Source organism: Rhinopithecus roxellana, chromosome 6, assembly GCF_007565055.1.
Source record: "Rhinopithecus roxellana isolate Shanxi Qingling chromosome 6, ASM756505v1, whole genome shotgun sequence".
Taxonomy (NCBI): Eukaryota; Metazoa; Chordata; class Mammalia; order Primates; family Cercopithecidae; genus Rhinopithecus; species Rhinopithecus roxellana.
The window spans coordinates 8,289,704-8,300,872 of NC_044554.1; the positions used below are offsets into that span (position 1 = coordinate 8,289,704).

At 36.0% G+C, this 11,169-nt stretch overlaps 1 non-coding gene across 1 annotated transcript; it reads left to right on the top strand.

Annotated features, from left to right (window-relative positions):
* Window positions 1-210: 210 nt before the first annotated feature.
* LOC115898540 lies at window positions 211-317 on the top strand. The gene has a single exon (XR_004058250.1). It is a non-coding gene; the product is annotated as a U6 spliceosomal RNA (small nuclear RNA).
* The last annotated feature ends 10,852 nt before the right edge of the window (window positions 318-11,169 follow it).

Genomic DNA, 11,169 nt, shown 5'->3' on the forward strand with positions numbered 1-11,169 from the left:
TTATCTTGTTGAACTGCTTGAGAGTAGTCTGCAGGCATCATGACACTTTGTCCTAAATACCTCACATATATCTTCTATCTATGAGGACGCTCTTCTCATAGGATGCCCTTGATCGTTTTCACTCAAGAAATTTAACAGGGATATAATACAATCACATAATATACAGCCTACATTTCCATTTCTAAATATTCAGTAATATTCTTCATTGCTGTGCTCACTTCTACAGCACATATACTAAAATTGGAATGATACAGAGAAGATTAGCATGGCCCCTGCACAAGGATGACACACAAATTCGTGAAGCGTTCCATATTTTTTGTTCTCACTCATAGGTGGGAACTGAACAATGTGATCACTTGGGCTCGGGACATGACGAGGTGATGGGTGCTGACGAGTTGATGGGTGCAACACACCAACATGGCACAAGCATACATATGTAACAAACCTGCACGTTATGCACATGTACCCTAGAACTTAAAGTATAATAAAAATAAATAAATAAATAAATAAATAAATAAATAAATAAATATTCATTGCTATACTTTAAAATTCAGAAAATAATAAAAATAATCACTCATCAAATTTAGTTGTCTGATCACTTTAGTCTTCTTTACTCTCTTTCTAGGACAGTTTCCCTTCGTGCCCGCTTCCTGCTCTTCTTTTTTCCTCTAAGACATTAACAGTTTTGAAGTCCAGTTATCTGGATCTGACTTATTATTTTCTCATGTTAAGTTCCAAGTAAACTTTTTTGTCAAGAGTCCTACATAGATAACTGTGTTTCCCTTCTGTGGCATCACACTAGCAGGTATATAATGTCAATTTTCTTCAATATTGGGGAAGCTCTACAACATCACTTGGTAAGGTGGCATCTACTCGATCTCTCTACAGTGTAGTTATCTTTCCTTTTGTAATTAATAGGCAATCTGGTGGTTATACTTTAGATGGTGTGAAAATCCTGTTTGCCAACCACCATTCATCTAAATGTCTTAGCATCAACTGCTTGCCTGAGTCAGTTATTAAGTGATGGCTACAAACAGGGCTCCATTCTCTTTACTGAGAATGGATAGTCCATTACTGTCATCAGTAACCTAGCATTTAAGCTGTGGGCACTTTGGCACCTATTTCTCATTCTTAGTCTTTGGTGTCTTATCCTAAGTTAATGGAGATAGAATTCCAACACAGCATCCTGATACTATTGTTCTTCTTCTTCTTCTTTTAGAACTGAGGCTTTTTGCTAATTTTCATTATATACGTTGCAGATGCCAGCACAGTGCCTTCAAAATGGTATGTGTCCAATAAACTAAGTCAGTTGAACTAAATGTGAAAGAATACAGTGCATGCATGAGTATATGTCTTTATGTTAGAATATCACACTGGCCCTATGTAATAGAAAATCCTGGATTAAAAGAATACATCAATTTGACATTTTAAGCAACTTGATTGTGCCTAAAATATGTGACAGTTGGGAGGTAGTATAAAGTAATGGTTAAATGTAGTCTTTAGATTTAGACAGCTGTGTGAGTTTGAGAAAGTTTTCTAAATTTCTGTGTCTGATTTCCCTAATACTTAAAATAGGACTAACAATATCCATTTCTCAGGGAAGTTTTAAGGTGAAATGATATAATGTAGAAATCATTTGGCATAATGCCTGATACAGGGCTATATCTGAAACAAGGCACTTGGTAAATGGTAGCTAATGTTATTGTTTCTACTGCTTTAACATAATTTAATTCTGAATTATAATTAAAAGTATTACTTCTCTATGTATTATTTATGCATCCTTTTGAGTATGTACAAATACTATATCCAATTAACACGTAAAATATAAGCCAAATGTTAAAATTTGACACTATCTATTGGCTCTTCTATGCTGCAGACATTTGTGAGTGTTCTTTATGGCTTTTGTTTATAGCAGATACTTACAAATTTTAAAGATTCACATTGTAGGTTCCTAAAAATACAGCTGATTCTCTTTCAAGTCATGACATGTAATTTTTTCAAAAGCCTTTCTAGAGAAACAAATGTAGGTTGTTTGGAGCTTATTTTCCCAAACATGGTGTCTAGTTTTATTCTGTAACTTCACTTCTCATGATGGCCTTTTTACTTTCCTGACAGACTGCCCCAAAAAGGTCAGCTCCTTTGACTCTGCTTATTCATCTCTTTCTTTCTTACTAAGACATCCAGATTCACTTTGTCTCTTTCTTCCAGGAACACAGCACTTACAATTTTCTGTAGCTCTTTTACTTCTTCTGTAGCATTTTCACTTTGCCAAGCTGTGTGTACTGCTCTCTGAAGAGTTAACACAGAGTCCATCTGGTACCTCATAACAGCATGCCTTTTAGTCTACATTTTATCATAAATTATCTTCTCATACTGCACAGAGTCCTTGCAGTGTTCAGCCGAATTGAAATAAGCTTTCTGAAGCCCATCCTGGGTTGCCTGTTCTTAATGGTTTTGTCTTCACTTTGAACAGGGTTACTGCACCTTAGAGCAAAATCAGCTTTGAAGCCGTGGAAATTTTAATGACTCCTAATGTAATAGCGAGTTCACCAAGAAAACTTGAATGGGAATATTTATACACATTTTATTTAAATTGAGCTGGTTACACAGCTTATAAAACTTTCCAGAATCATCCTTTGTTTTTTTTTTTTTTCTTCCCCCATGAGGTGATCTTGGATAAAAACCAATCTTTAGAGACTCAGGTGCTCATGGGAAATGAGCATGAGAGAGTCCACTTGGAAATCAGGAGATACTGACAAGCAGAAAGAAGGAGGTTCTGAGAGGAAATGTCATTTAATTTGCTTGGTCTTTCTTTTCTTTTTGTCTTGATTGTCTTTTGGGGAAACCAGGACGCTATGCACATAATGTAAAAGAAAAGACAGAAAAAAAAATTTTGGAAAGAAATATACTTATATATGTGAAACATGTGTGTGACCACAGCAGGATGTTAATATACAAACAACTCTCTACCCCAATAAATTTTCTATTAAACATTTGTTTCACTATGATTTGCATGTATCTGAACTAAACCTTATCTGTGGTTTCAATTACCCATGGTCAACTATAGTCAAAAATATCAAATGAAAAATACCAGAAATTCAAAATATGTAAGTGTATTGTGAATGGAATTGTATGCCATTCTGAGGAGCATGATGAAATCATGTGCCACCCTGCTCTGTCCTGCCTGGGATGTGAATTAGCTTTGTCTAGCAGATCAATGCTGTCTATGCTGCCAGCCAATAGTCACTTAGTAGCCTTCTAGGTGATCGATCATATTAGCTGTCACAATACCGCAGTGCTTGTGTTTAAGTTACCCTGATTTTACTTAATAATGGCCTCAAAGCCCAGAGAGGGATGCTGGTAATTCACAGCTGCCAGCGAAAAGCTGTGAAGTGCTTACTTTAAATGAAAAGGTGAATGTTCTCAACTTAATAAGGAAAGAAAAAGAAATCAATTGCTGAGGTTGCTAAGATCTTTGGTAAAAATAAACCTATGTATGAATAGTATGTAGTTATAATTGTTCCATTTTATTGTTAGTTATTGATAATCTCTGACTGTGCCTAATTTATAAGTTCTTTATTATAAGCATGTATGTATAGGTTAAAAAAAAAAACCATAGTATATATAGGGTTTGGTAATATCCATGGTTTCAGGCATCCACGAAGGGTATTGGGACATACCCCCAGCAGATAAGGACAGACTACTATACTACAGAACTTACATAATCAACTACACATCTTTGAAAACTTATATTTGTTGAGTATAAACAAGGTTCTAACTTATTGGCACCACCTTATGCTGGGCTGTATGCTCTGGAGACCCAAGGCGAGGCTGCCTGTGAGTGGGGTGATGTGTAGATAATACCAAATTATGCTGAAGAGCTGGGTTCTTCTGTATTAAAATTTCTTCTAGTCTAGGGCAATAAATTCTCCTAGAGGAACCAATATATGATTTGTGTATGTGAAAACCTGGGAACTTGAAATAATCTTTTTGATTAAGTTGTATTTGTAATGTCAAACTTTTCTTTCAGTCCCAGAGTTGGTTTAGACCAAAAAAAAAAAAAAAAAAAAAATCTACTGAGTGGCTTTCCATCAATTTCTGACAGAATTATGGTTGGCTATCTCAGGCCATGATTTTGGTTAAGGTTTTCATGCTGAAAATGCTTCCACCTAGAGAGTGATCTGAGGACAGCACCAGGCACTGTACATGCAGGGAGCACCTTGGTGGCAAATGTCCAGCTGTCTCGCCTAGGCTTTTCAATTTCCTTGAATTGGGCACCAGGGAAGGAGAAAAAGGAGGAAAGGCTAGAGTTTTGGTGAGTTCGGACCCAGCAAGGGGATAGGGGACATCAGAATGGCAGCACCTTAGCAGTGGTGTTTCTATGTACATACACTCAACCCTGAGGGTAGGCAAAGATTTTGCTGTTTTGAAAGGTGACTGATCTGAACCTAAGACATTTATCATGTCTTCACTCCATCCAGTCTCTCTGGTTCAGCTATTTGATTTGATCACTGCCTTCTCTTGTCCTGATTTGGTGCCCCTTTCTTTCTCTTCTCCCAGCCAGTTGTCATGTGTGGCTTGTTTTATGCTTGGTTTGTCTCTATAGCCTGAAGGTTTCCTTCTCTTGCTTTCCATTCTGTAGATCCCAACCTTGATCTGCTTTAAGTCCTAGGTCAGAGCCTGGTTGAGTCACTGTGTCTCTCCCTAGTAAGGATGTGTGATGTTGGCTGGTAAGGTTGGGTCAGATGTTCTTTTTCCTCCTGTTCAGATAGAAATTGGCATTGAGTACATTTACATTGCCAGTGCTCTGGCTCTGAAGACTTAGATTCTGACTGACACACACACACACACACACACACACACAGAGAGAGAGAGAGAGAGAGAGAGAGAGAGAGGGATATGGAAATTCTGGGTCTAGTGCTAGTATTTATGTGATGTTAGAGTATAATTAAATTATTAACCGAAGTAATAACTTGCTACTTTGTCAGATCTAATGGACACTGGACCATTTCTTAACTTCCCATTCCGTTCTTGGGGTGGTGCTTTTTTTCTCTTAACTTTTGTGATAACACTTCCATATTTTCTCCTATCTCACTTGTACTTTTTTTCTTAGTCTTTTTGCCAGCTTCTTTTTCTCAACTAGAACACTTAACATTGTAGAGCCTGTGGGCATTGTCCTAGGTTCTTTTCTTTTTATTATCTCTTCCTATCTCATCTCATTCTATCCTAGGGCTCTGCAAGCTATCTATGCCCATGACTCACAGATTTTTGTCTCCAGACAAGACTGTTCCACTGAATGGCTCATCCTGAAACCTGAATCCTATCAATTCTTCTCTTTTCGTTACCACCTACATCTATCTATGAGCAAGTCCTGCCACTTCTCTGCCCACTTCCCCCTGCATCAGTCTCAGACTCTCCCACTCGCCTCTAAAACACCATCATCTTTCACTAAAGCTGCTGTAACAGTCTTCTAACATGTTTTCTTCCTTTTATTCTTTATAACCTCCAATATCCATAGAAAAATCAGTGATTAAAAATGTATGTAGATTCATGGAACTCTCCTATTTAAAACATTTTACTGAGTTCCTATTTTACCTAGAGTAAAATACATCGTCTACAAGGCCATGATCTGACTCCTACCTACCTTGTTGGTTATATCTTATAGTGCTGTCCCCCTAACTCACTACTGTTTAGGTGCATGACCATCCTTTCTGGCCTTTACGTTTATCAAACTCTTTCATACTTGTCTTTGCACTTGCAATTCCCTCTTTGGAAAGCTTGGCTCTTGGCTTAGTACACTGTTGTTTCTCTTTCATCCATCTTCTTTCATCACTGTTGTTTATTTTTCATCCTTGGCACACTGTTGTCTGTCTTAATACACTGTTGTTTTTCTTTGTGCAGTTTATCCAAAGTGTACCTCCACTTGGTTAATCTCTATTCTATCACTAACTTTTTTATGGCCTTCATACTTATCACTCTCTGTAATTATCTACTTGCTGTTTATTTTCCATTCATTCATCTCCACTGTTCTGTCTCCCCATAAGGTAAGCATTGTGAGCAGAGGGTATTTGTCTGTCTTGCTTATAGTAATATTCCTAGGGATAGTACTTTCTTGCATCTATAAGATACTCAACAAAATGTTGATGAATGAATGCATGAGAAGTTAAGTATAGCCACTCTGGCTTCTCAGGATAACAGTCTTTTATTTTTTTCATTTAGGTAACACTTTCCTTTCTTTCTTCTTTACTTTTTTTTGGTAGAAGGAAGAATTGCTGAGAGAGTATTAGCAAACAGACAAGGGTAAGAGTCCATGGAGCTCTTTGTCATGCTAAAATATATTGTAGCCTAAATATATTTGGAAATCTCTGGGTAAGGAGTTTCTTGTTCACCTCTATGATGGGTTTTAGTGTGTTTTCTGTTATTTCATCAGATTACAAAAATGAAAATTCACAGCTTTTAGAAGAAGCTGAAACAAGGCTAGTTTTATTTGCTGCCTCCAGTTATATCAGGATTCTACTGCAAGAAAATAATGATCAGAGTTAATGAGGAGTTAACAGTGCAAGCCAATCTGAATAAAAGCCAAAAACAAATACCTAGGATAGGGTTTTTGTAACCAAAGTTCAAAAAGCTCTGAAAAGTGAAAAGATTTTTTAAATGTTTGTGGCAAACTCTTTTTATAAAAAATCCTGACCTGAACTTACAAGAGACAATTTCAAGTCCTTACTTATCCCCAAATTCATGTTTTCCTGGAGAAATGTTAATGATTTTAGTCAATATGATATTTATAACATAAGTTATAAACATGAAGATCCACTTTTCCACAGTGCTTTGAGGGCCTTCCAAATAATGGTGTCACGCATTCTGGGCTAAACTCAAGATTGGTTCTTCTGTGGTGTCCCAGAATTAGATTGTATTATTGGATTCAAAATATGTGCTACTTCCTTTCATCATTTATTATATAAGTAAGCACTTGTTAAGGTGAGGGGCAAATGTTTTTGCCCAGGAATTAAAAACATATAAGCTTCTGGTAGCAGTTATATGGAGCAAGAAAATACATTTCTTTTTAGTAATGATATGCAATGCTTTAGAGGAGATTGTAATGAATAGAAGTGGTGGTGCATGGAATGAACAAATATAGGCAGTAATAAAACATACCTTACAGTCTTAATGGTTTTTTTAAGTGAATAACAAGTGGTGACAAGGTTTGGGGTATGATCCAAGTTGAATTGGCTATCACTAATTACCAGGTATTTTTTGTTTGTGCTTGGCTTTCATACAAATTGGCTTGCAGTTATGCCCAGATTCAGTCAACTGCAAACTCAAACTGAACAATTTCCAGCACTGACAACTCTCCATTAACTCTGACCATCATTTCATTGCAGCTGAATCCTTGTCTATCTAGAGGGGATACATGAGGAACCAGCCTTGTTTCAGGTTCTACTGAGGGGTATTTATGTCTTGAGGTGCTGCCACCACAATTAGTCAATCCTATGTTTGGTATTTTTTACTTCTAAGGGTTCAGGACTACATGTTTGATGACTGGTAGATTGTTTGACATCTGGTGCTATTGAAAGCAGTATTAGTTCCAAGGAAAAAAAAAATAGACTGTCAGTGCTTTTTATTTTCTTCCCTATATCTGGTTCTTTATTACTTTTTTGCTTCTTCAATCTGTCCCTAATGGACCTTGGTGAACTTAGAAACTCAAAGTTAAAAATGGAAGCTTTCAGTGACACGAAGAAAAATGACTCTGGGTTGGTAAATATCACTGTCCTAAAGAAGTGAGAGTAAAGTGCTTGATTCAAAACATTTAAATAGAATTTGTGAGTTCTCAGTGTGTTCAAGATGATGATCTCCTAGATGGGAAATATCACCTTCTGAGTAAAGTATCAAGAGTAGTTTATTTCTTTTTCCCTACTGTTGTATATTTTGTAAGAACAAAGAAAATAACTTCTGTCAGCAATTTTAAATACTACTTTTTGGAGGTAAAATACATTTACAATGAAATGTGTATATCTCAAGTAAATAATTCTGTGAGTTTTGATAAATGCGTACACTCATCTAACCCACTCCCCTATCAAGAGGTAGAACATTTCGATCAACTCAGAAAGTGTCCCTCTGTTCAGTACATTTCCCAGTCTCAAGAGGCAAATGCTTTTCAGATTTTTATTATGATAAATAATTTTTGTCTATTCTTGAACTTTATGTAAGTGGAATCATTATCATATACAGTGTTTCATATCTAGCTTTCTTTGTTCAGCATGTTTTAGAGATTCATCCATGTTGTTTTGTGTATCCATACTTTTTTCATTTTTATTGCCGAGAAGTATTTATTGTGGGAATAGAACAGGTCTATTTTTTTAAGTCTATTCTGTTGATGGAGATGTGGGTTACAATTATTTCTAACACAGACTTTATTATGAATAAAGCTGCTTGAATATTCTTGTACAAGTCTTTTTGTGTATCTGTGTTTTCATTTTGTCTGTATAAATATCCAGAAGCAGAACTATTAGGCAATACTGTAAGTGTGTGTTTAGCTTTGTAAGAAACTGCCAAATAATTTTCCAAATTGGTTTCACCATTTTATTTGCTTTCTGGCAGTGTATAGTGGTCCCAGTTGCCTAATGTTCTCTTAACAGTGGTATGATTAAACATTTGAGTGAGTGTTTTTACATCTTGATAGTTTTAGTTTGCACTTCTCTGATGACTAATGAGTCTAGGATGGTTCCTACATTCCTATCTTGATATGGGGTTTGGGTGTGGTGAAGGAGGCAGTTCACAGAGATAATACCAGAGGAGAAAAAGGGAAGTGATAGAGTATTAAGTTTTGGGTGTGTTAGACAGATAGAAACATGAACTGAATTTTAGAAAAACAGTTTGGAGAAAGCACAAATTTAAGAATCAACAAGAGATGACTTTGGGCAGATGGTGGAATAGGAGGTCACCTGCTCATCTTCGCTCCAGCAAAATCAAGAATTCTGCACCCACTCACAACAAAAGTCTCTTTGTGTGAGTCTAGGAATTCAGTTACAGCCTGTCTCAGGCACAAACTGGAGCAGTACAGAAAGCCCAGGGATCCATCCAGTGACCCGTCAGGAGCCCCCCTAGAAACCTAAAGGAAGCCACATCCATCAACACACCTTGGAAGGAATATGGACATATTCTTGGGAGAAATATGGGCAAACGGATTCAGGAAGCTCAAAAGGCCTTAAGCAGTATCAATTTAAAAAGGAAACTCTGAAACACATTATAATCAAATTATCAAAAATCAAAGGCAAAGAGAGAATCTTCAAAGCAGCAAGAGAGAAGAAACTGTCAAATATAAAGGACTACTTCTCAATAGACTTCTTAACAGAAACCTTGCAAGCCATGAGGGAATGGAATGACACATTCAAAATGCTAAAAGAAAAAATTACCAATCAAGAATACTATACACTGAAGAACTGTCTTTAAGAAATGAAGGGCAGATAAAGAAATTTGAAAACAGGAAAAGGATGAGGCAGCTGGTCATCATGAGACTGGCTTTACAAGAAATGTGAAAGGAGCTCTTACAGTTGAAAAAAAAGGATGATAAGTATCAATATGAAGGCATATTAAAATATAAAACTCACTGATAAAAGCAAAGGCATAGTCAAATTCAAAATACTCTAATACTGTAAAGGTGCTGTGTAAATCACTCTTTAGTATAAAAGTTCAAAAACAAATGTATTAAAAACAACTGTAGCTATAAATAATTGGTAAAAAAGATATACAATGTAAATAAATATAAAGTATTCCATCAATAGCATAAAATACGGTGGTGAGGAGAAGTATGCAATTGAAGTTAAGGTATTATCAGTTTAAATTAGGACATTATAAAATGTTTTATGTGTGCCTCATGAAAACTGCAAAAAAGTCTAGCAGACACAAAAAAGATAAAGAAGAATCAAAGCATAGTATTACAAAAATATAACAAATTATAAAGGCAGCAAAATTGGAAGAGAAGAACAAAAGAACTACAAAACAGTCAGTAGAAAATTAACAAAATGCCAGTAGCAAGTCCTTACCTATCAGTACTTACATTTGACGTAAATAAATGAAATTCTCTGAAAGAAAGAGTGGTTAAATGGATAAAGAGACTCATTTTAGCCTTAAGAGCACATATTGATTGAGAATTAAAGTTTGGAAAAAAATATTCCAGGAAATTGGTAATCAAAAGAGAGCAAGCATGGCTATGGTTATATAAAACAAAATAGACTGTAAGTAAAAAAGCATAAAAACAGACAAGTACATTATGTTATGATAAAGGGGTCAATTTATCAAGAGGATATAACAATTTTAAATATATACGCACCCAATATTGGAGCTCTTAAATATATAAAACAAATATTAATTGATCTGAAGGGTAAGATAGACTATAATACAATAACATTGGAGACTTCAATACTCCACTTTTAACAATGGAGAGATCATCTATACAGAAAATCAATAGGGAAATAGTGCCACACACCCTCAAGAGGAGGGCATTATATAGAGTATGTTATACCATGATGCAGGAATCCTAGGAGCCTTCTTAGAATTCTGCTTACCATGCTGTCTCCCAATGGCTGGTTGAATGACTTTTCTTTGTTTAATGGATGCAACTTGCTGATGACTCCTAGGTGACAAGTATGCAATGGACAGGTAAATAACTGTTAGTCTGTATCCTATAGTGTAGATATAGCATATTTCTCAACAAATAAAAACATGGCTGGAGTCAACTTTTTTATTTTGAGGACGCATCAATTGCTTTTTATCTCCTTAGAAGTAAACTTTATACCCTAAAAATAATTTACTGTAAAAGCAAAAGAAATTTAATACTATAAATATACAAGGTATTTGATATTTCTTATGTTAGTATTTTCAGGAAACTATTTTTGTATAACTAACTCCTGCTGTAATTCTTATTTGACATCAGGTAGTTCAACCCCACAAGTTCTTCTCACTGAAAAGGCAGTCTGGGCCAGGTGCAGTGGCTCACTCCTGTAATCCCAGCACTTTGGGAGGCCGAGGTGAGCAGATCATGAAATCAAGAGATCGAGGCCATCCTGGTCAACATGGTGAAACCCTGTCTCTACTAAAAATCCACAAATTAGCTGGGCGTGGTGGCATGCACCTGTAGTCCTAGCTACTTGTGAGGCTGAGGCAGGAGAA